The following is a 25,519-nucleotide window of genomic DNA, read 5'->3' on the forward strand; positions in this document are numbered from 1 at the left end:
TGAGAGAAACCAGACATCTGAAGGCCAATGGTAGCCAAAGAAAGTAGCCAAATCCCTCAAAGTCCTTAGAAGGAAGCAACCCTAAGACAGCCTCATCTCAGCACTCTAGCCTCCAGAGCTCAGACAGTACTTTAGGGCACTCCATTTGTGGTGGTTCTTATCTTCAGGAACCTCCTGTCATCAGTGTAAGGATTTCCTTCAGATGCTCTTCATCCTTACTCTTCCGCCACCCTCCAAAAGGAAAAGCATTCCGCATATGCATATTACAAATCTTAGAGTTTCATTTCATTTGCCTTCTTTTAACATCAGTGGGTAATTTCATCTCCCAAGGTTAGATGCAATGTAGGAAAAACCTCTACAATTTTCAATCCCATAATAATCAAGTTCTATAATCACACACAAAAGAGAGAAGTACAAAAGAAAGCCGATGCTGAGCCCTCTTATAAAGCAAGCACAAAGGCAGAAGATGGAATTGGCCACATGCTATCATTAGCTGAAGCAGCCGAGGCTCCTTTGTAATCTTAGCAGCCATTCCACAATCTTTTCACTCACAGTGATGAACTGAACTTTTGATAAAAGAAAATATTTGATCTCCTTTTAGCCAAAAGTCTTCCCTTCATAAACCCGTTTAATATTCCAGAAGGATTTTCTTCCCTTTGAAGAAACATAAGTTTGACATTCTAAAGGCATTCATATTTTAAAGCCTACAAAAAGATTTTTTGGAGAGTCCCTGGCAAAGTCCTGACTCACCCCTGTGGCTCACAGGTTCAATTATGACAGACATTTTGCTCAGAATAGCATTTCTGCCTTTTAACTTTCATCTAAATAATGTCCATTTCTTTTTCACTGTGATGGAGTTCAAGCCCTTGAAATATGCTGTAAAAGTTGTGAAAGGCACTGGAGGAGTAACTCAGTGGGTAAAAATACTTGCTGTGAAAGTCTTACAACCTGAGTTCGATTCCAGCAACTCATAGTAGAAGGAAGAACCAACTTCCAAATGATATTTTCTGACCTCCACCTGTGCATCATAAGACATGGAAATGGAGCACACTCACATACACACACACACACACACAGGAAATAAAAGAAATTCTAAATGTTATAGAAGCTACACAATTGTCCTTCTTTTATTCTTTTTCTGGATGTTAAATATTACCCTCCTCCCCCCAAAAAAATAAATAAATAAAACTACTAGTTTTCCAAGTAGAAAGCAGAGGTGAATGGCTTTAATTTCCTCAGAGACTGAATGGGTCCCTGGCACATATATATCTTTTATCATGATGCTTTTTTGAAACAAGAAATAGACGCCCGCATTTAAAAAGCTGATGTCATAAAAACACAAGGCGGGGAAATGATCTCCGTGTTGACAATGGGAACTCTCTTTGCAAACCATTTACAGTGCTGGGAGAGGTGACTCCAGAACTGCTCAGATGGCAGCGTGAAAAGGACCACGGAAAAGTTACTGCAAGTGACTTCAAAATTGACTCCATCTGGCTAGTAACACAAAGAGTTATGCTGACTCAATTGCTGGAACTTTTCCCTTCCCACTAAGAGTGAAATCCACATGAACAAAAAGTGAAGTTAACAAGGATGCCATTTATACTGTGGTTGAGAACCAAGGGTGGAAGGATCCTGAGTGCCGTGGGGGCTAGAGTTCTTTGTGAGCAATAACTGGCGGCATAACTAAGCGGAAAGGGAACAGACAACAAGACTATGGGGGACAAAACAGGGAGGCCAGGAAGGGAGGACAGAGTCCCTCCAGCTGTCCAAACAACAAGAAGGAAGGGGCTATTTATCCGGGCATCACCACTGTAGGAGCCAGCTCCAACTGCTTTTCTCTCTAGATTAAGTCCAAGGCAACTCTGGTGAGCCTTTCTCTGCTACCCACCTTGAGGAGTGGAGACCCTTCACTCAAGCCTGCTCACAGTGGCAGAGGTAATACTCCCTAAAGAAATTGGGCAGCATTAAGAGAAGAACATTCTGAAATGGATGGTCAGTTTCATAAAGTAAAGCAGAAGAGTATACAACTAGCCATCCTCCACAAGCAAGTGCATAGAACAGGCAAATGTGTAACGTGTGCACTTTTAAGAAGAAAATGTGTTCAGACTTTACATCTCGCTTAATTCTGACTTTAGGTGGAAGACACAGTGAACTTTTAAAAGCCCAACCAGTGACAAATGGACAAAGAAAAATTGATACAAATACATCATAGAATATGAGTCAGAAAAAGAATGAAACTCAGTGCTGTGACAATATGGATGGGACTGGAAATCACCATTATATGAAATGTGTCAGATCTGTAAAGACAGGTACAACATGAACTCACTTATATGTGAAAGCCAGAAAGGTGGTCTTATAGAAGGAGAAAGGTTGGTCATGAGAAGCTGGGGAGTTGGGCAAGGGGTAGGGGGAGAAAAAGATGGTAGAAGATTGATCAATACAAACTGAGTTGCAGGGGCTAGAGAGATGGCTCAGTGGTTTTTTTTAACTGGCTGCTCTTCCAGAGGTTCTGAGTTCAATTCCCAGCAACCACATGGTGGCTCACAACCATCTGTAATGAGATCTGTTGCCCTCTTCTGGTGTGTAGGCATACATGCAGTCAGAACACTGTGTACATAATAAATAAATAAATCTTAAAAACTGAGTTACAATTAGATAGAAATGAGTTCTGTTGTGCTATTGCCCAGCATAATTATACAAAATGATAGTTTGCTATGTATTTCATTAAGCTAGAACAAGTTTGAATGTTGTGTTTGTCAATTCTGATGGAATATTGTAATGAAATATGTGAGGCAGGTTAACTGGAAGGAGGAGAGAAGGCTGGAGATTCAGCCCAGCATAGTGCATTGCCCAGCATGTGCGAGGCCTTGGATTCAATCCCAGTGCCTCATGTACGCACATGCATACAGGAACTCTCTCTCTCCTCTCTCTGTCTCTCCCCTCTCTCTCTCTTTCTCTCTGGGTGTATATGCACTCTGTGTGTGTGTCTGTCACACACACACACACACACACACACACACACACACACACACACATGAGGAAGAACAGATTAGTTATGATCATTGTTTTAGAGGTTTCAGTCCATGGCTATCTGGCGCTCTTGTTTCTGGCCATGGGAGGTCGTGTGTAGCTGAGTGGGCCATCAGTTCCTGGAGCTAAGAAGCAGAAAAGAAGAGAAAGAGACAGGGGATAAAATGTACTTTCCAAGGACACACCCTTCTCCTAGCTGAAATTTTCACCATCTCCCCATGGCCATTAACAAATGACTCCATCAGTGGATGAATTCCTGGATGAAGTTGGAACTGTCATCACCCAATCATCTCTGAACACTTCTGCTTTGAGGACAAACATTCACTTCATGAGTATTCAGGCATTGTTTCAGATCCAGCCAGTACCTAACATGTTCTCTTTAAATATGAATATTGGGGAAAGAGATATTTTAACCTGATCTGAACATGGTACAAAAGATCCATATTTGCAAACATAACATAGTTCCACACAAAGGAAAACAATAATTTGTTTTTAATATATCAATTTAAAAATGTGATTTAAAATATTGCTTGTTAAACCTGCAGTTACAGTTTTTACCTTTTGATATGCTCAAAACACAGCTATCTGCTGAACTTTACAGTTACAAATAATCACGAACATATTAAAAATTATCTAGATACACATTAGAATGCTTGTTATCTAAAAGCCAAGGGAGCATATAGATATTCACACACTCTCTGAATGATACTTCAGGGGCTAACAAGATGGCTCATCTGGTAAAGGCTCTTCTCACTAATGTGAGCTCTGGATCCCACATGATAGAAGGATATAACTGACTCCTTTGGGTTGTCTTCTGAGTTCTTCATGTATGTCATGGCACAGGCACTCACATAGTCATAAAAATAAATAAATCATAGAGTCTGGAGAGATGGCTGAGTGATTAAGAGCATTTGCTGCTCTTTGAAAGAATCCAGCACCCACCTAGCAGCTCTCAAAAGTCTATAACTCAAGTTTCAAGGTATCTAGTACATCTTCCGACCAACACAGACACCATGCTCATGCATGGTACACATGCACATGGGCACGGAAAACATTCATATACAGAAAATAAATAACTGAATTTTTTTAAGTGTGTCCTCAATCTTCCTAGGGAAAAACTACTTCACAGAACACTTTCTGGTATTCTGGTCATGTGTATATATATATGTGTGTGTGTGTGTGTGTGTGTGTGTGTGTGTGTGTGTGTGTGTGTGTGTGTATGTGTGTGTGTATGTGTGTGTGTGTTTGTGTGTGTGTGTTTGTGTGTGTGTATGTGTGTGTGTTTGTGTGTGTGTGTGTGTGTGTGTTTGTGTGTGTGTATGTGTGTGTGTTTGTGTGTGTGTGTGTGTGTGTGTGGTGTGTGTGTAGTGTGTGCGTGGTGGTGGTGGTGGTGTGTGTGTGTGGTATGTGTGGTGTGTGTGGTGTGTGTGTGGTTTGTGTGTGTGTGTAATGATAAGAGAGGAGGAGTAAGGAACAGTTAGCTGGGAGGGTCAGAAGGGAGGAGAGAAAGTGATTCATTTTATTTCAATTAAAAAATAAGGGTTGGGGATTTAGCTCAGTGGTAGAGCACTTGCCTAGCAAGCACAAGGCCCTGAGTTCAGTCCCCAGCTCTGGAAAAAAATAAATAAATAAACAAACAAACAAACCCTGGGGGGAAAGAGTTTATAGTTGATTACTGAAACATTTGATATTTATGAGTACTAAACTGCAGAATATACCAATTTTAATTTTTAAAAATATACTAAATCAACAATTGAACCTCAATAGATAATTGACACTACATCTCTTCCAAATTCTGGGTTTTCAAAATTGAATAGGGCATAAATGCCACCTCCAACCCCTTCAGAATCTGGAAGAGTGGTGATAAGCAAGGGTAAGGTCATGTAGGGGACAATGACAGAATTGTGTGCAAGAAGCACAGGGAGAACAGAAGGCTTGGGAGGAGCTGCCTCCTTTATCTTGAATTTGAAGAGTTAGAAGTGACTCAGAGAACCAAAATTTGCTAACCAGGAAAATAAATAACAAGTCTTGGAATACTAACAAATATGTAAAAACATGAGGAAACCACTAAACTTATTGCCAGACCATAACTTAGAAGGTCACAAAAGCTTTGCAGGCCATAAGTGAAGCATGGTAGCGCAGTCCTTATTCCAGAAAGCTGAGATGGGAGAATGACTATGTAGTCTAAAGTCAGACTACACTGCATAGCAAGACACCATTTTTATATATTTTTTAAAAAGCAAACACTAACAAAAGAAAAACATAACAAAAAAAATTAAAGTCAATCTTGTAAATCAGCATCATTTCTCCACCTTTCTGTCCTAAGAACCAAGAGCTCCCAGTCAAAAGGCTTGAGAAATGCTGTCTAATAAAAACATGTACAGTGGACTTTAGCAATATGGAACCAGCATCCATTTCGTAATATCCTCAAGTTTCAGGGCTCAGGACTCAGCTCTGTGGTAGACCGCTTCCTTAGCAAGCACAAGGTCCTGAGGTCAGTCTTCAATCCCAAAAATAAAACTTGAACTTCCATTGCAGTGTGAAGAGATGATTTCATCTCCAGGAGAGAGCCCTAAGACCCCACAACATTCTGTGACACGCGCATGCTCTGACTGGGTAAGAAACTTTAACCTCTGCCCTTGGTCAACTAAGGCATTGCACTGCCCTAGTAATAGTCATCCACAGCTGAGCCTAATAATGATACCAGACTGAAGAAAATACAATTGTCCCATGATTGGGGAACATTACTTTCCCTGCTTCTCTCCCTGGAGCTTGAGAATAAGTACAACTTTAACAGTTGGTCAGAGGTAGTGATCCTAGGACCACAAGAAGAGCCAAACATCGTCAAGGAAGATGGTAAACAGAAATCACAGTTCTTGACGTCATCATTGAATTCCTGGGTCGCCCAATGCTGAAGAAAAAGACCTGATCATGGTGTCAGGGGGCTCAGCGGCTCTTAGGGAAGCAAGCACACAGGCAGAAATTTCCATGAGCCGTCAGAAGCACCAAAGTGGAGATGGATGTAGACATGAAACAAAGAAGAGGATGTGCTTGGTAAAGGCCAGAGAGAGGCTTCACTTCTGTTCCTTAGTCTTCAGGATGGAAAGGGGTCCATGGCTACTCTCCAAGTGCATTTTATTTTACTACATTGACATTTACTAAGTGTTTCATATTATAGTCTTACATAGTCACATAATTATAAAAAGCAAACCATTTTTTAAATGACAGAGCTGACAAAAATTTCACAAATTCCATATGAATAAAACACAAATTATTATGGCTGTTACTGTACTGTTGTTCTTTTGCTGGGAATTGAACCAAGGCCTCACACCTACTGTGTGTCACCTTATCCCTGGCCTGCTCCCCTACTCCTACTATTTATCTTGTTTCAGAGAGGCTTTGATGGGCAGTATGAATGGCCATAACTGGTTCCTTTGAAAACATAGCCAAAATGGTAGGTACTCATAAAGACAATGAGCCTTGTAATTACAACTCGGGGGGGGGGAAAAAAAAAAAAATGTGTCTTTAATTTCCTGGGATCTTCCCATCAGTTAAATCTTCAATTGTGTTGTAAATGCCATTCGGTTTGGGTTTCATTTTACTTAAAAGAGATGCATAAATGTATAATTGACGAGATCATTTATTGCTTGAAAACAGTATGGCCGGCCAGCTTACTTTTCTACCTAATAATTTGTCATGTGCATTCTTACAAGTGACATCCTGACAGGTTTCTCACTGCATAATAAAGCAATGTTCTAAATAGTCCTCATGGCTTCTCAAGGCCAGAGACTTAGAAAGAGATAGCTCCAAAAGAACACCACACTAAAGCCGTTGAATTTCCATTTTTTTAAAAAAAAATGTTAACTATTCCAACTTAATTGAACTTTTCTTAACTTGAGTTGATGGAGATAGAAACATTCTCCTCAATTTCATCTTGGCAAAGTGGAGATAAATGTGAAACTGTTGTGTGCATTCATTGCTTAAAACGAAGCCTCTTTTCTGCAGAGCAGAGGATTTAGGAATGAAGTTCTTCGTCTATTAGCAATATTTTGACTATCTTTACTCCAGAATCTTCATTCTGACAGTCATGCAGCTGTGCAATTTTACAGCTTCCTGAGCTAAACTTCAGAGGCTGTGAGTCCATGCCAGCTGTCTTTCAATTTCACATCAGCTCTCTTGGTGTTTTGTCAGTTGAAAGCTTTTGCAAAGTTTCCAGGGCCTGAATTCATTAGATAAGGGAAATGGGTCATCTAAATCGTAGCAAGCCTCAACCACAGTAGACACTAGCTATTGCAAATTTCCTTCAAGACTGCACTAGAAAATAGACCCCATGGGTTTGGGGCAGTGTTGGTATTCGCTGATACCCTCATAGCAGCAGCTGCTGAAGCTATGTGTGCCTCAATAAAAGTTTCTATTTTAAATTCTCTTTCCTTCACATTTTCTGTCTAAAACTGGGTGCCAACAGCTTCAACAATCCAGCAAGGCAACTTCAAGTTCCATTGAGAAGCAGATGAGAGGCTACAGGCTCATCATTAAGGCACCTTGTAAAAATGACTGTTAGAAGGAAAGAAATCTATCTTATTTTTAAATAGTTCCCTGGCATCCTAAAGCATATAAGAGACAGATTGGCAGGATCATTAGGGAAGCTAGGAAGTTTAGACCAACAAAAAGAGGCAGCAATCCCCTGAGAGACACTGCCTCATGTCACAAGCTGTTGTGCGTCATCTGTATTTTGGAACCCTGTGCTACTCAGATCTGCAGAGACCCCGCCCTGCACACAGCTCGTTATTAGACAGAACTGTTTAGTGTATGTCTGCACTCTAAACTGGAAGGAGAAAACACAAATGACATAAGGACGAAGAAGGATATAATTGAGGGTTTTGTCTTAGAAATATGAAAATCTGAATCAGCTTTGCAGTTAATTCCCAAGAAGGTGAGGGGGAAAATTATCAAGACTGAGTCATGAAGAGAAATAGAAATTGCCTTCAACTGAACTTCAGATTATGTGAACAAACTCGTATTTGTTTATTGCCAACTGCCTTTCCACCAAGCTCTTACTTTAGTGACACAACGCATGTCCATCAGAGTCAACACGAACCACTCCACAGCCAACTAGGTTGTGTAAGACCTGGGGCATGGTGTTCGTACTTCCTGAGTTGTATGTGCCTTACTGGGTTGATGTGGACAATATTCAATTCACCATGCTACTACTAGGGTTAAGTAAGGGAAAATGTACATCAAGTGCCAGGAATACAGTACGTTAACAATGACTTTGAACTATCAATTTCCCCTGGGTGCCATGGTATAAAGTCTGTACATGCATTGGGCACTTTGAATTGACAGCTCAGCACTATGACTAAACTTACTCTTGAAAAATGTTCAGGAATGTGTCTATTGAAGTTCAGTTTCTATGTAGCACTTTGATGTTTGGGGCAGAACGCATCTGACTAGGCAAACAGAAATTTACTAGAGAATTACAAATTATATGACAATGTTGTCCCATGATGCTGTTTGCAATGATAGAAATAATATTCTATTCCTCACACACGTGACTATTGAGCACATGAAATGTAGCTACTGCAACTAATTGAGTCCCTAGCTTTATTTTCTTTAAAATCATTCAAATTTTCATGGCAGTATGTGGCTAGTGCTACCAAATTTGATAGCATTGATACTTCTATACTGGTTGACACTTTCATCAGATGATCAAGGAAACATAAGAGAAAAATAGTACAAAGTGAATAAAAGTTCAATATAAGGTCTGGAGAAATGGCTCAGTGATTAAAAGCACATGCTACAAATGAAAAACTTGTATAATAAAAATGTCAAGTCTTTGAAGAAAGAAATTGAAGAAAATATCAGAAGATGGAAAGATCGTCCATGCTCATGGATCAGGAGGGTTAACACAGTAAAAATGGTCATTCTACCTAAAGCAAGCTACATATTCAATGAAATCCCCATCAAAATTCCAATGCAGTTCTTCACAGATCTTGAAAGAGCAATTCTCAGCTTCATGTGGAAAAACAAAAAATCTAGGATAGCTAAAATACTCCTGAACAATAAAAGAACTGCTGGAGGTCAAACTAATCTCAATTTCAAGTTGTACTAAAGTAAAAAGCTATGGCATTAAAAACAGCATAGTGTTGGCATAAAAACAGACACATTGATCAATGAAATAAAATTGAGGAACCAGACATAAAGCCACATACCTATGGGCACATGATTTTTTTTTTATAAAGAAGCCAGAATACACACTAGAAAAGACATTATCATCCACAAATGTTGCTGGTCTAACTGGATGCCAGCATGTAGAAGGGCGCAAATAGATCCATATCTACCATCCTGCACAAATTTCAAGTCCAAGTGGATCAAAGACCTCAACATAGAACCAGATACTCTGAACCTGATAAAAGAGAAAGTGGGGAGCAGCCTTGAACTCAGGGGCACAGGAGACAACTTCCTGAAGAGAACACCAATCAAGCAGGTATTAAGATCAACAATTAATAAATGGGACCTGATTAAACTGAAAGGCTTCTATAAGGCAAAGGACATCATCAATTGGACAAAGCAGCAGTCTACAGAATAGAACAAGATTTTCACCAACTCCACATCTGGTATAGAGTACTAATATCCAAAATACATAACGAACTCAAAAAGCTAGATATCAAAAAACAAACAATACAATTGAAAAATGGGGTACAGATCTAAACAAAGAATTCTCAATAGAGGAAACTCAAATGGCTAAGAAACACTTAAAGAAGTGTTCAACATCCTTGGCCATCAGGGAAAATGCAAACCCAAAGTACTTTGGGATTCCATCTTATGCCTGTCAGAGTGGCTAAGCTCAAAAACACAAGACAGCTGTCATAGTCAGGGTTTCTATTGCTGTGAAGAGACACCATGACAATGGCAGCTCTTACAAAGGAAAATATTTAATTGAGGTGGCTCACTGACAGTTCAGAGATCTAGTCCGTTATTGGCTCCACAGATTCTCATGGTACCAATGGATTTTCCAGAACCTCTTAATATAATTATTGACTCTGAATATGCAGAAAGAGTTATTTTACACATTGAAACCACTGAGCTTATTCCTGGTGAATTAGAATTAACTTTGTTATCTATATGATTACAAGAGCTAGTCAGGAATAGGAATCATCATAAATACACAAAACATATAAGATTCCCACATGGGTCTGTCAGGCCCTTTAGCATAAGGTAATGATGAAATTGATCAACTATTGGTAGAAATTTTATGTCATAATTTCATTTAAAAAAAAAAACATGTCAACAGTAAGGGTTTGAAAAATGTTTTTTCCATCACTTGGCAACAAGCCAATGAAATCATAAGATAATGTACTACTTTTCCTTGTATAATCAAACTCCACTACCTGTAAGAAGTAACCTAAAGGGTACTCAAAGAAATGAAATTTGGCAAAAGGATGTATTTCATTTTTCTGAACCTGAAATTTTAAAATATGTACATCATACCATAGATACATATTCAGGATTTCAATGGGCAACTACTTTGAGTTCCAAGAGGCTAATTTTGTAATTACACATCTATTAGCACTCATGGCCATCATGGGAATACCTGTAAAAATTAAGACTACAATGCTTCATTATACATCTCAAGTAAAATGAAACATTTTTGCATATTACAACATAAAGCATTTTACAGGTATATCCCAAAACCCTACAGAACAAGTAGTTATAGACAAATCTAATCAAACTCTAAAAGATATGTTTAATAAAGAGAAAGGGGCAATAAAGATCCCCAGAAGAAGATTGCATAATGCTTTATTAACTTTAAATTTTCTAAATGCTGGTGAAAAAGGAACATCAGCTACAGAGAGACATTAGATAATAGAAAAACTACTGAATTAAATCAGCCTACATAGTTTAAAGATGTGTTGACCTCAGAATGGAAACCAGGATAAGCATTGCATTGGGGAAGAGATATTCTGGATTAAAAGAGGTGATAGTTAATCAACCAGCATGACATTTCAATCTAAACTAACTTGTAAGACTAACAGATGCTTTTCATTTGATCAGATCCAACTTGCCAAAAGGGAAACTCCTCAAAGTTGGGCTTGGGATATGGTTTTGCTTTTGTCTTTCCAGAAAAATGAAGGCAACCAGCTAAGGAATTGAAGACCACTGTACTAATGAGACATCTAAAGAAAAAGGATGATTCACCCAGAGAAAATGTCCCAAGGAAAAGAGTAAATTGGCCCATTGGTATACCACATTTCCAACAGGATAAAATTTTATAAATCTTCCCAAATGTTTGATTTTGTTGCTCTCTACAGACACATGGTGCAAATGGTCTTTTTGTAGTCCCAGTTGAATTAAAAATTAAAGCTGGCTTTGGTGTTGGAGCATGGCTCTCTTCTCTAAACCCAAGTATGCTTGCTAAAGGAAAATACAAAATTTCTTTCTTATGTCAGAAGAGCTACCTGATATGGGACAGAAGAAAACCTAAAATTTAGGGACTATTCTATTGATACTAATCTCATGGTCCTTTGGTTTTATTTTTACAATTTAAACTTTTGTTAAGGTATGAATATTATATCAAAATTTATAATATTACTGCATATACATATATTTTAAACTTTTGTCACAAAATTAATGGTCATATAGAGTACTAGTACTAACTAATTTTTGAAAAGCTTCCTGATATGATTTTGGGTTTGAGTCTCTAGCAGGTAACTAGGATTAAATGTTTGTATTCTCAATGCACATAACTAATTATGGTCCTTTAACCTCTTGGAGATTTGCTGCATATGACATTTAAAGTGTTTAAGTTTTCTGCAGTGAACCATGACCATTCCTAATATCGACCTTTGAAGTTTCCATAAAGATGATGGGGCCTCAAAATGATGATTCCACCTGGACTATGATGCCACTAAGTTGACAAACACAACCCAAAAATTGGCTTTACCCTATAAACTATTCAGGACAATTTCAAGTTGGCTGACTTAGATGGTCCAGCCTCACAGGCTACTCTAGCCAGGACTTGAGACAAGCCCTACACTTGACCATTACACAGAGACTGGACAACAAATGATACAGCACTTCACAATTATCCCAATTTTTTTTTCATGTTCCCTAAATATTCCACTGCCCTCAGTCAGGAAAAAGTAATTTTAAGAATATGACAGCCACATTCCCAAGAGGTGAGGTAGATGGTTTTTGGTTGTTCAGTGGGTTATGGGTATTTGTCATCATTTAGGGGGTTTGGTTACAAGTTGTTATTGGTAATGGTCAGGAAAAAAGCTAAACAAAAGTTAGATTCAGGGATCTTGTTCTAAAAAGAAAAAGGGAGGATATAGACATAGGATAAAAAGCTAGATTAGCAGATCTACTTTTAGACCAAAAAAGCAACTACTAGTTTTAAATATTTTAAATATTTTACATTGGCTTTGATTTTTGTACATTGATACCAATTTAAGGTTATTTTTGTTAGAACATACTGTACATACATTTCTATTCTTATTCAAGATATAACACCTATACAGCTCATCTAACAGTGAAATGTAAATATCTAGTCTTTGAAAGTTATTACAAACTATTTAGGATAATAAGAAATGCAGATTAGTCATCTATTACAATTAAACTTGTAGTCAGGTTAGATGTTTTGAAGGTCAGAGATATATTTCAGATAGACAGGTGTCTTCAAACATGTCAGAAATCTATAGAATATGACATTTAAGATGTTTTAATAACACAAGGGTTTTTTGTTTTGTTTTGTTTTTATGACAATGAGACATGTCTGCTCCTGGCAGGATCTTTTGCAGGTTTAGCCATGGAAGGAAAGGTGTTACAATGGAACCTATCTGAATTCCTTTGTGAACAGGATGTGGTGAGAAAGGGGTCTGTGCCTTCCCACACTTAGGAAATAGCTCAATTGCTCATAATCCCTATCCCTAAACCATTCATCCCTCCCCAAGAAGAGGCATTTATTGAACTGTGGGGACCAATGGAATGGTCACAACAGCTGACTAACACAAGGTTTATTGATGGTTCATCAACCACTGATGGAACCAAAATTAATGAAAAGTGACAGCCTATTGACCAGAGGATGGAATGGCCAACACTGAGTAAGAAACCAAAAAATCAGCACAGCACTGTTGGCTATAAGACAAACAACTAGGAAAGCAAAAGGAAACTCTCTGTCTTCTCCAACTCATGGTGCACTTATAATGGTATAGCTATATGATCATCAAAATGGAAAACCACTAACTTTCAGGTAAATGGCAAAGATATCTGGTCATGGGAGGCATGGATGGTGCAGTAGTTTGAAAGAAAATGGCTCATGTAGATCTCATCTATTTCTCTTTCGCTGGGCTATCTATGTGTCCCTCTTAGGGTTCTTCTCCTTGTTAGCTAGCTTCTCTGGAGCTGTGGGTTGTAGTCTGGTTATCCTTTGCCTTACATTTCATATCCACTTGGGGGGGGGGCTAGTAATGGAAAGCAAAGAATAGGGGATGAGAACACAAGGAAATAAGAGGGTGGAACTGGAACAGGGACAGAGTGGGAGAGCAAGGAAAGAGACACTATGATAAATGAAGACACCATGGGAATAGGAAGAGGCAGGGTGCTGGGCAAGTTCTCAGGAATCCACAAGGATGACCCCACCTTGGACTACTGGCAATGGTCGAGAGGGTGCCTGGACTGGTCTACTCTGGTGACCGGACTAGTGAATACCCTAACTGTCATCATAGAGCCTTCATCCTGTGACTGATGTAGAGATCCACAGCCAGGTGCCAGGCTGAGCTCCAGGAATCCAGTCAATGAGAGAGAGAAGGGGATTCTGTGGGCAGGAAACATTAAGATCATGATGGGAAAACATACAGAGATGACCAGCCAACTAGTGGAAACCCATGAACTGTGGACTAATAGCTGTGGAGCCCCCATAGGACTAGACTAGGTCCTCTGGATATGGGAGACAGTTGTTTAGCTTGAACTGTTTGGTGGGGGCTCCAGGCAGGGGGATTGGGGATCTATCCCTGGTATATTGGCAGGGCTTTTTGGAACCCATTGCCTAGGGTGTGACATCTTGCACAGTCTTGGTGCAGGGGGGAGGGGCTGCAGCTGAATGTGCCAGGCTCTGCTGACTCCTTGTGGGAGACCTTGATTTGGAAAATGTGGGGATGGGGGTGTGTTAGGAGGAAGGATGGGGGGTGGGAAGAGGGAAGAGGGGGGAATCTATGGTTGGTATGTAAAGTGAATAGAAAATTTCTTTTAAAAAAAGAAAGGAAGGAAGGAAGGAAGGAAGGAAGGAAGGAAGGAAGGAAGGAAGAAAGAAAGAAAGGAAGGAAGGAAGAAGTGTAGCATAAATCTTAAAGGTACTTGTTAATAAAATCAAACCTGGAGCCAGGTATTGGGGTGACCGCTGGAAGATCAGAGAAGCAGAACAAGCCACAGCTTCCTCACCTTGCCATTTCCTCAGCTGATCCTATTTCCTCAGTCTGGAAGCCTCTGAGTCCTCATCCAGAATGAATCTCAGCTGAACTGTTGCTCAAAAGCCTAAAATCTTAACCAGCCAAAAAGCTTCTAGTTTCTGGCCTTCATGCCTTTATATATCTTTCTGTTTTTGCCATCACTCCCTGGGATTAAAGGAGTGAGTCACCATGCTTGGCTGTGTCCTTGAACAGATGAATTTCTGCTACCAGGCTGGCTGGCCCCAGGTGGCTCCCTTTCTTTCTCTCTTCTTTTCACCTGTTCTTTTGGAGCCTAGACTTCTCTTCCTATTTATCCTCTCTGCTTGCCAGCCCCTCCTATCCTTTTCCTGCATAGCTATTTGGCCATTCAGCTTTTTATTAGACCAGTTAGGTGCCTTAGCCAGGCAAAGTGAAACAAATGCAACACATCTTAAATAATGAAACACACATCTTTAATTGCTAAACAAATGCAGCATAAACAAATGTAACATACCTGTACAGTGTTAAAATAATATTCCACAGCATAAATAAATGTTAACACATTTTTGTCCAGTTAAAGTAATATTCCACAACAGAACACAGCAGTCAGAATTGGGTGGTTTTCCAGTGGGAAGGAACAGCTGCTTGGGCAAGATGGCGGCATGGATGCTGGTGCTGGTCTCTGGCTCTGAGCCAGGATTTCAGACTGGTCAGCTGGAGGTGGGCCATAACACTTGGCCAACTTAGTTTTTTTCTTGGGACATTTTCTCTCGATGATCCGTCCTTTTCCTTCAGATGTTTCATTTGTCCAGTGCTCTCCAGATCCCTTAGTTGATGTTTTTATTCTCCAGGAAAGATAAAAGCAAAACCTTACCCCAATCCTGACTCTGGGGGATTCCTTTTTTTTTTTTTTTTTTTTTTTTTGGCAGGCTATATCTTTCCTAGGGCAAAATGTCTTTTTTTTTTTTGGCAACAGAAGAAGTATTACCTTTCAATTAAAACATTTCTTTTGAAATTATGAAACTACATGTACCTTAGTATATGTAGATGATAAATATACCTATATTCCTCTTTCTCTTTATGTATAAATTCAAGGTTAAAGTGTGTTTATTTTTAGCTCACAAAGGACATTCACTATGAATTTCAGCCTGTCTTTTGCAAGTGACTTTTAAATTTAAATCACTGCAATTCTTACATGCCTGCCTCTGTCTCCCAAGTGTTGGGATTAAAGGCCCATGCCTCTCAATTGCTGGGATTAAAAGTGTGAACCACTACCTGGCTATGGATTCTTTTTTTTTTTTCTTTTGGTTTTTCGAGACAGGGTTTCTCTGTGTAGCTTTGTGTCTTTCTTGGAACTCCGCTTTGGAGACCAGGCTGGCCTTGAACTCACAGAGATCCTCCTGGCTCTCCCTCCCGAGTGCTGGGATTAAAGGCGTTCACCACCACCACCCAGCTATGGATTCTTTATAATAGTTATTCTCATGAAGTTGTCCTGGTTGAATTTGTTTCCCCATTTCCTCTTATTTTTAGTGTTAGGGGTAAACTTTCATGTTCTTTGAATATGTAATCTATTATTCTTGTTCATTTATTCTGAATTTGTTCCCTGGCAAATTTTAATATTCTAGTCTTAATTAAACAGGATGCCAATTTGTCTACTATTTCAGACATTTTTGTCTGTCTTGCCTGTATAAATTAAATAAAATTTGATGTCTTTGCTAAGTTTTTCTAGTTTATACCATTTCTATTTATCTCTTAGGTTTTTTTTTTTCTTTTTTTTTTTATTGCTGCAAAGAGATATCACAACCATGGCAACTCTTAAAAAAAAAAAAACATTTAATTGAAGTGATGGCTTACATTTTCAAAGGTTCAGTCTATTATCATCATGATGGGGAGCATGGCAGTGTGCAGGCAGATGTGGTGCTGGCTACATCTTGACCAGAAGACAGTAGGAAGTCAACTGACTATCACATTGACTGAAGCCTGAGAAAAGAGACCTTAAAGCCCACCCCCACAGTGACATACTTCTCCCAACAAGACCTCACTACCCACAAGGCCATATGTCTTAATAGAGCCACTACCTTTTGGGGGCCATTTTCTTTCTTTCTTTCTTTCTTTCTTTCTTTCTTTCTTTCTTTCTTTCTTTCTTTCTTCTTTCCTTCCTTCCTTCCTTCCTTCCTTCCTTCCTTCCTTCCTTCCTTTCTTCTTTGTGGTGGTATTGTGTTCCTCAAAATATTATGCATCCTAATAAACTTGTCTGGTGCCAGAGACAGACCAGCCACAATATTAAACATGAAGATAGGCAGTGGTAGCACACGCCTTTAATCCTAGCAGAAAGACAGACATAAAAGAAGCAAGAAAGAAAAGTTAAAAAAAAAAAAAAAAAAAAAACTGAAGCAAAACATAGATAAAGAGAAACTGGTCAATTTAAGTTGAAAGAGCTAGCCAAAAGTGAGCCTAAGCTAGGCTGAGCATTCATAACTAAAAATAAGTCTCCATGTCATGAATTTGGGAGCTGGTTGGTGACCCAAACAAAAAAGGCTGATACAGTGTTCTACATAGCCAGTATTGCCTCTAAGCTGACGATCCCAAAGATCAGCTTCAGACTACAGACTGCTCAGGATATTCAAATTGCTGAGTTCATCTAAGACTAACATGAACATTTTTATAGAACTTTAAACTCAAAAATACTTAATCCTAAGACTGCCAAATACAACCAAGCTGGACACTGTGTAAAGCTTGGCAGAAATAGTTTCATTATTGTAAATAGCTTTGCGGTATTAGAGTCAAAACCTTTCCTTTTTATTTAGACAAAAAGGGGGAAATGTTGCAGGATATTTGATCATACTATGAACCCAGAGATTGTATTATTTACTGGATAACCAGTTTCTGGTTGTGGTGTGGCTTGGCCCTAGCACACACCTTTAATCCAAGAGCTTTCTGCTTGAATATTGTAAACAGGATTAAATAAAGTCAACCATAGGTTAAGAGGTGGAGCAAGCAACCAGTTGACAGAAAAAAAAAAAAAAAAAAACAGAAAGTAAGAGGGAGTCAGGAGGATGGATAGAGAGACTCGGGAAGTAGAAGGAGGGGACATTAGGTTTAAGGAGTTTTGTTTGAGCCAGCACAGGAGAAAGCTGTATCTGGGGACATTGGCAGAGGAAGAAGGTCAACCAGGTGCTTTCTCTGAGCTAAGTTTTCTCCCCAGTATCTGGCTCCTGAGTCTTTATTGGTAAAATCAAACAATTGAGATTTAGTCAAAAACAACACAGGGAGTATGGGGTTACTTGGATAGCTCTCCCAGAGTCCTCAGAATTGATTGACAGCTGTTTGATAAAACAAAATACACCAGGACACTTTTGCAAGTGCTGACTGTGTGAGCTTCTGATTTAACCCAACGCCAGTAGGCGCCATCTCCAAACAAATCAGTGCTGGACCCTAAGCAGGAAGCCTGCAATGAGACTGTTTTTGCCTAAAAATCCTCACTTCTTCTGCTTGGATGTAATCCTTGTAGAATAATAAATCTTAATTTCTCATTGTATGTGTCTTAGTCAGGGCTTTTATTGCTGTGAAAAGACACCATGACCACAGCAACTCTTATGAAGAAAACATTTAATTGAAGGGGCTCACTTATAGTTTCAGAAGTGTAGTCCATTATCATCATGGTGAGGGACAAGGAGGCATGCAGACAGACATGGTACTAGAGAGGTAGCTGAGAGTCCTACTATCTTGCAGGCAACAGGAAGTCAACTAAGACACTGGGTGGTATTCTGAGCATAGGAAACCTCAAGGCCCACTCACACAATGACACATTTTCTCCAACAAGGCCACACTCACTCCAACAAAGTCTCATCTCCTAATAGTGCCACTCCCTATGAGATTATGGGGGCCAAATACATTCAAACTTCCATACCATGAGTTGAATATCTTCAGAGGTTTTAGAGGTTAGGACACTTTTATGGACTGTTATCCACTCTCACACATATATGCATACAAGTACACACACACACACACACACACACACCAGAGTGGACATAGTATTTTAAATTTCAAAGTACTTGTACTCGTGTCTAAAAATTGCCATGACAAGCTGAGTAAGACCTACAAATACTCTTTCCAATGCATGTGGTTATAACAGTAAATGGACATGAACCCCTCTAAGTGAGTACCAGAGAAACTACTGCTTAGACGTGTTGTCAGGCATAAGGATCCTCATCATGGGAATATGGCCTCCCCTTTATCCTGGGACTCTGGGTCTGAAAACTGGTTCAGGTGTGTGAACTGGGCATCCTATTATGATGGGGGTTTCTTGTTTTGTTTTGTTTTTTATATTGGTCATTTCTAGTCACCAGCATCTTCTGTTTGATTATATGCACTGTAAGATACCATTTTGACTATTCATCTATTTTGCCCTGGAGAGATCATGCTCTGTGATCAGACACACCTGGCCTATGATCAATACAGTGATTGTGTTTATCTTTTTTCTAAGAGTTAGGTGATGACTCATCCTCTATTTCAGGTTTCTTAGTGATCTCAGTTTTCAAATGTCCGTGTGTGTGTGTGTGTGTGTGTGTGTGTGTGTGTGTGTGTGTGTGTGTAAGAGAGAGAGAGAGAGATTTAGTGTTTTAGCTTATTGTATGTTACTTGGTTTGGGAGTCTAACTGGACTAGGAGGTGGGAGACTGGGGAAGTAAGTGAAGCCTGAGAGGCCTTAGACAAAGCTTTACAAAACTAGAATATGAGAAGATGAAGGAGGAGGAGGAGGAGGAGGAAGCAAGGAGGAAGGCTAGAAACCTCCCCAAACCTCACATCATCCCAGGGTGGAGCTTCCTAGAAGGTTCACGGGTGATATTTCCTGAGAACAAGTGTGGGTACTACAGGAGAGAGGACTAGCCAGAGGAAGAGTTTAAACAGAGCTAGACAAGCAACAGTGTTAAAATAAACCTCCATGATGAAGCGTTACCTAAAACACAAAGGTTTGCTGAGCCTCTGTAGACGTTAGCCAGAAAAAGACAAAAAGGCCGCAGCCTGAGACAGGCTTCTCCAACTACCCGTGCATAGGGCTAGATCCTTAGAAAATGTCATCTAGCCCTGAAGGGAAAGTTCTTTTTTGCATTGACTTTACATGGAGAAGTGGCAGTCCATAGGAAGCAGATTTGGCTTCTGAGTTGGTTGAGGCTGACAGGAAGGACATAAACAAGGAAGGACAGCCCTGGTGGTCACCAGAGCAGCATTTGAGTCAACATTTTAACATACATTGAATAATGCTGAACAGTCCTGTGTTCGTCTTTGAATTTTTATTATTATTTTAGGTGATATGTATTTTGCTTCATGAATGTCTGTGCACCATGTCCATGTCTGGTGCATGTGGAAGCCAAAAGAAGGTGTCAGCACCTCTGGAACTGGAGTTACAGATGATTAAGAGCTGCCATGTGAATGCTGGGAACTGAACCCAGGTCCTCTGGAAGAGCAGCAAGTGCTCTCAACCACTGAGAAATCTCTTCATTAAAGATTCTATCTTGCCCCATTTATCCCCCAGCCCTGTATAATTAAATTTATGATATCTCAGAATTTTCATTTTACCTACCAAGGGGTCTGGGACAGTATCTGAGACTGAGCAAGTCCTCTGGGGTCACCTCAGTTAAGGCAGGACCCTGAGCATTGGAATCTGCATAGCCAGCAATGGGAATGAAACCAGGCTGAAATGCTCTCGGCCGCTAGGGGCAGCGCCTGGACAGAGACTCAGCTGTGAGCTATTGGTAGTCCTCCCAGCAGCCACAGGAAGAGTTCCTAAAAGAAATAGAAAGAGAAAAAGGAAGTTAGTCTTTGACTCTGAAAAGAGCTGTGTGCAGCACAGTGCAGCTTCTAGTACAAAGGTGCCTATTGTCAGGAGAGCCTATTAGATCACAGACCCTCCAGCTGCCTTCCCTTTCTCTCAAATTCAGGCCACACACCCCTGCAGTCTCTCCCTCTCAGAACGTTACAAGCAACTTGCTTTGGCCTTGCGCTTGCCCTCCCGTTTGCCCTAAGCTCCAGACAGCTTGAATTGTAACTTTAGGACAAGCCACTCCAGCCAGGGAAGCAAGTAGGCTAACTGGAGAGCTTCACCTCTCTCTCTTGTCCTCCAGTCTCATCCCCTGCCCGGTAGCAAAACACCTACTGTGGTCCACGCTTCCTTCCTAAACCCCTGTCTCCTACAGATCACGTGGACCTTCTCCTCCAACCTGCCTTCTGCCCACTCATCCCATTATCCCAGCCTCCAATACCAACAGGCATTCCCTGGGCACACGCTGACCTCGCAGGACAGGGGAAATAAACAGGGCTAGCTGCAAATCTTCACTTCTCCCCCTGCTCTTCCAAATCCCATCTCCTGTTGCACCCTCAGCTCTGTAGCAGACTACGTGCCGCAGCCTTGCCTCCCTCCGGTCCACCATCTCTCGTGGAACACACAGATCTTCCCTCCAATCTTCTTTCACCTCTCTCATGGCTTTAGACCAGTCCCCAACTCCAGCAGGCCTTCCCTGGGAACCCAAAGATGACTCCAGCCAGGGAAGCAGGCAGCTTACCTGCTTCACAACTCCCTCCTCTACTCCAAATCCAATCCCCAGTCTCACCCCCTTCTCCATAGCACTTCACCTGCTTCTGCCTCCCCCTCCTCTGTGCCCCCATCTCCAACTGATCACTATGATCTTCTCCTCCAACCTTCCTCCCCACTCATTGATGAACCAGCATGCCTCCATCTTAGGCTTGTAAGCCATCTTACAGGAAAGACAAACTAGGTTCATTCCTGTTTATGATGAAGTCCTCTATTTCTCAAGGAAGGATTAGACTATGCCCCACCTGTAACCTTAACAACAAAGGGGTCTATACTGCCTGTTCAAGGAGATGGCAACCATGTCATTGGTTCAAAAACTTATTATAACCATCTTGAAAGCCTACCTTTGTTTCAAGAGGTTGTTATGATGACCTGTTGTTATGACGACCTGTTGTTATGACTGTCTTGTTACCTTGCAGCCATGTCTTTGTTTCAGGAGGTTGTTATAACTAAGTAGTGAAGCTTTCATTCTGCTCCTATAACTCCACCTATTTTGCCAGCCAAATCCCCAACTTGGAAATCCCCTACCCCTGAGCTATAAAAACCTTGTCTTCCAATGTTGACATCTTGAACCCCACCTTTAGGGTGAGACAGTTCATGTACAAGAATTTTAGGAAGCTTGCTTTAATTAATTTGTACATAATGATGAGGGCAATGATGATGTCTTCTTGCATCTTTGGGATTGACATCTCTTATCCTAGCCCCCAATTCTACTAGGCATTCCCTGGGAATCCGTTAGACAGAGTAAGCAGGACAGCAAAGCAGACAGGCAAGCTTCAGTCCTTCACTCTGCCTCCTCTCCTTCATATGCAATCCTACAGTCTCATCCCCATCTCTGCAGCAGACTACCTGCTCTGGCCTCTCCTTGCTTACTGCCCCTATGCCCAGGGAACTAGGTAGATCCTGACACTTTCTTCTGTCTGGTGATCCTCCTCACTCCTCCCCAGTCCATCCCTATTCCTAAGAGTCTTTCCCCAAAACCTAGAAACACACATTTTACCAGGAACCCCCAGTGGCCATACCTATCAGGACCCCAGAAGAATTTCCTATCAGGCAACACACAGCCACCACACTCTCCTAAGGAACAGAGAGGGGCAATAAAAACTAAGAAACAAAATACCAACCCAACAAAGGCAAGACCAGATATCAGCACCTAGAATTACAGTCTTCCCAAACCTGATACCTATACACCGTTGTGAAATAATCTTTTTGTACACAATGAAGATATGTCACTCTGATTGGTTTAATAAATAGGTGAACATCCAATAGCTAAGTAGGACTTCCAGGCAGAGAGGACACTGGGAAAAAGAAGACAGAAGACACCAGGGACACAGAGCAAGCAGCATGGACTTTACAAAGTAAAGGTAGCCAAGCCACATAAAAGAACATAAATTAATAGAAATGGGTTAATTTAACTTATAAGACATAGTTAGAAACAAGCCTAAGCTATCAGCCAAGCTTTCATAATTAATAATAAGTCTTCATGCCTTGATTCAGAAGCTGGCAGGTGAGAAAGATAAAGACTCCCTACAATACACCATCATAAAAACACAATCAATAACAGCCAGGGCAGTAGGTCTGCACTAGATCCCAGCTATACTACCATAGTAAGCCCTGAGTTTTGCAACATAGCTGAAACACTAGATGAATATGTTAAAATAGCTTTTATGAATATGATAAAAGTCCCTAAAGAGGAAATAAATAAATCCCTTAAGGAAATCTACAAAAAAAAAAAAAAAGGAAGGAAATGAATATAGCAGTTCAAAACATGAAAGTGGAAATAGAGTCAATAAAGAAAACCCGAATTGAGGAAAATCTGCAAATGAAAAATTTAGGAACTCTAACAGAAACCTCAGAAACAACCCTCACCAACAGAACACAGAGACGGAAGAGAGAATCTCAGGAATTGATGTCACACAATAGAAGAAATGGATACATCTGGCAAAGAAAATGTTAAACCTAAAAATATCCTGGCCAAAAAACATCCAGGAAATCTGGGACACTGTGAAAAGACCAAATCTAAGAACAGAAATACAGGAAGGAGAAGAAAACCTGGTCAAAGGCACAGAAAAAAATTTCAAGAAAATCATAGAAGACAATGGCCCTAACCTAAAGGAGAAGATGTCTGTCAGGGTATATAAGCTTCCAGAACACCAAACAGACTGGACCAGAAAAGAAATTTCCCTCAGCACATAATAATCAGAACGCTGTACAGAATGTGAACAAAATAATATACAGAACAAAGGAAGATCGAAAGCTACAAGGGAAAAAGACCAAGTGACATACAAGTGCAGACCTATTAGAGTAACACCTGACTTCTCAATGGAGACTCTGAAAGTCAGAAGGGCCTGCACAGATGAGATACAGACTCTAAGAGACCACAGGTGCCAGACTGCCATACTCAGAAAAACCTTCAGTCACAACAGATGGAGAAAATAATACATTCCATGATAAAACTAAATATCTATCTACAAATTCAGCCTTACAGAAGGCACTAGCAGGAAAGCCCCAATCCAAAGGGGTTAACTACACCCAAGAAAACACTGGGAATAAATAATCCCAGACAAGTCAATCAAAAATCAAAATAGAACACACACATACCACCACCAACAACAACAACAACAAAATAACAAGAACAAGCAAAATACTGGTCACTGATATCTCCCAATATCAATGGCCTCAATTCAAGAATAAAAAGACACAAACTAACAGAATGGATGTGAAAACAGGATCCATCCTTCTGCTGCATCCAAGAAACACACCTTAGCATCAAGAATACACATCACCTCTGGGTAAAAGGTTGGAAAAAGATATTCCAAGCAAATTTACCTAAGAAACAACCTGGTATAGTTATTTTAATATCTGACAAAACAGATTCCAAACCAAAACTAATCAGAAGAGATAGGAAAAGACACTATACACTCATCAAAGCAAACATCCACAGACGACATTGTAATTCTTAACATCTATGCCCCAAACACAAGGGCATCCAAGTTTGTAAAAGAGACACTACTACAGATTAAATCACATACTGACCCTGTGCTAGATACAAGAAAACTGAAATAACTCCCCTGCATCTCATCAGACCACCACAGATTAAAGCAACAAAAACAACTGAACAACTCACTACTGAATGAAAAACAGGTAGGTCAGTGCCTCAACTGAATGTACCAGGCTCTGCTGACTACCCAGGGGAGGCCTTGCCTTGGAAGAGATGGGAATGGAGGATGGGTTGCCGGGAAGACTAGGGGGTGGGAAGAGGGAGGAGAGGGTGTCTGTGGTTGGTATGTAAAATGAATAGAAAATTTCTTAATAATAAAAAAGAGAAAGAAAAGTGGGTCAAGATAGAAATTAAGAGAGAGATTAAAGTTTTTCTAGAATTGTATGGAAAATGAATACACAGCATACTCAAACTTATGGGACACAATGAAGGCAGTTCTAGGAGGTAAGCTAATAGTCCTTAAGTGCCTACATATAAAAATTGGAGAGATATCTTACTAGTAATTTAACAGCATACCTGAAAGCTCTAGAACAAAGAGAAGAAAGCACACTCAAAAAGGATAAATGGCAAGAAATAATCAAACTTGGAGCTGAAATCAATAAAATGGGGGGGGGGGGAACAATACAAAGAATCAATCGAACAAAGAGCTGGTTCTTTGAGAAAATCACTAAGATAGATGGAGTTTGAATCCACCAGAAAAAGACCACAGACTCAATTATAATTAAATGCATTTATTAATTATTGCCAGCAGGACAATAGTCTTAAAGCCAAACTGAAGGTGTGCTGCCCAGAAGGGGCTAAGAGAGGGGTTTTTAAAGGTAAAGACCACAGTCACCTCATTTCTGCGGACTGTGCAGCTGAGTGAGAACCCCCGTCACTCTCTTCAGACGGTGAGGAGCTCTCTCTCCTTCCTGCATACAGTGATAAGGGGGTTTACAAAAGCCAGAGCAAGTGGTTAATTCTCTCACAGCAGCTTTACAATTCTGAGGAGGGGGCATGGAGTCAGAGATGCCAGGAGCTTATCTGTTAGGAATTTAGAATAGGTGTCTAGCACAAAGCAGAGTTTTCCTGACCCTTCCAATGGCATCTTTGGAGGTTCCTAGCCACACTGTGTCATGTCACGGCTCACTCTTTCTTTTCTTTTTCTTTTTTTTTATTTTATATTATTTTTTTTATTTTTATCTGTATTTTATTTATATTTTGTCCTTCTCTCTTTTTATCCTACAGGTCCCTTGTAAATATATTATGGCTTCCAGTTTAGTGTTTTTAATGGGATTCCTGAATGTATGAACAACTGTCTGTTTCTTGTTCCTTCTCTTTGGGCTCTTTTCCTTCTGTTTGTTTTTCAAATATGTTGGAAAGTATTAATTTTTATTTTATCTTACTGTATTTTATTTTATTATTATCCCTCCAAAATTTTAACTTTACTTTTATCTAGCGCCCTCCTACCTATGACTTCTGGCATGGAGGCTGG

The sequence above is a fragment of the Onychomys torridus genome, chromosome 23, assembly GCF_903995425.1.
Source record: "Onychomys torridus chromosome 23, mOncTor1.1, whole genome shotgun sequence".
Lineage (NCBI taxonomy): Eukaryota > Metazoa > Chordata > Mammalia > Rodentia > Cricetidae > Onychomys > Onychomys torridus.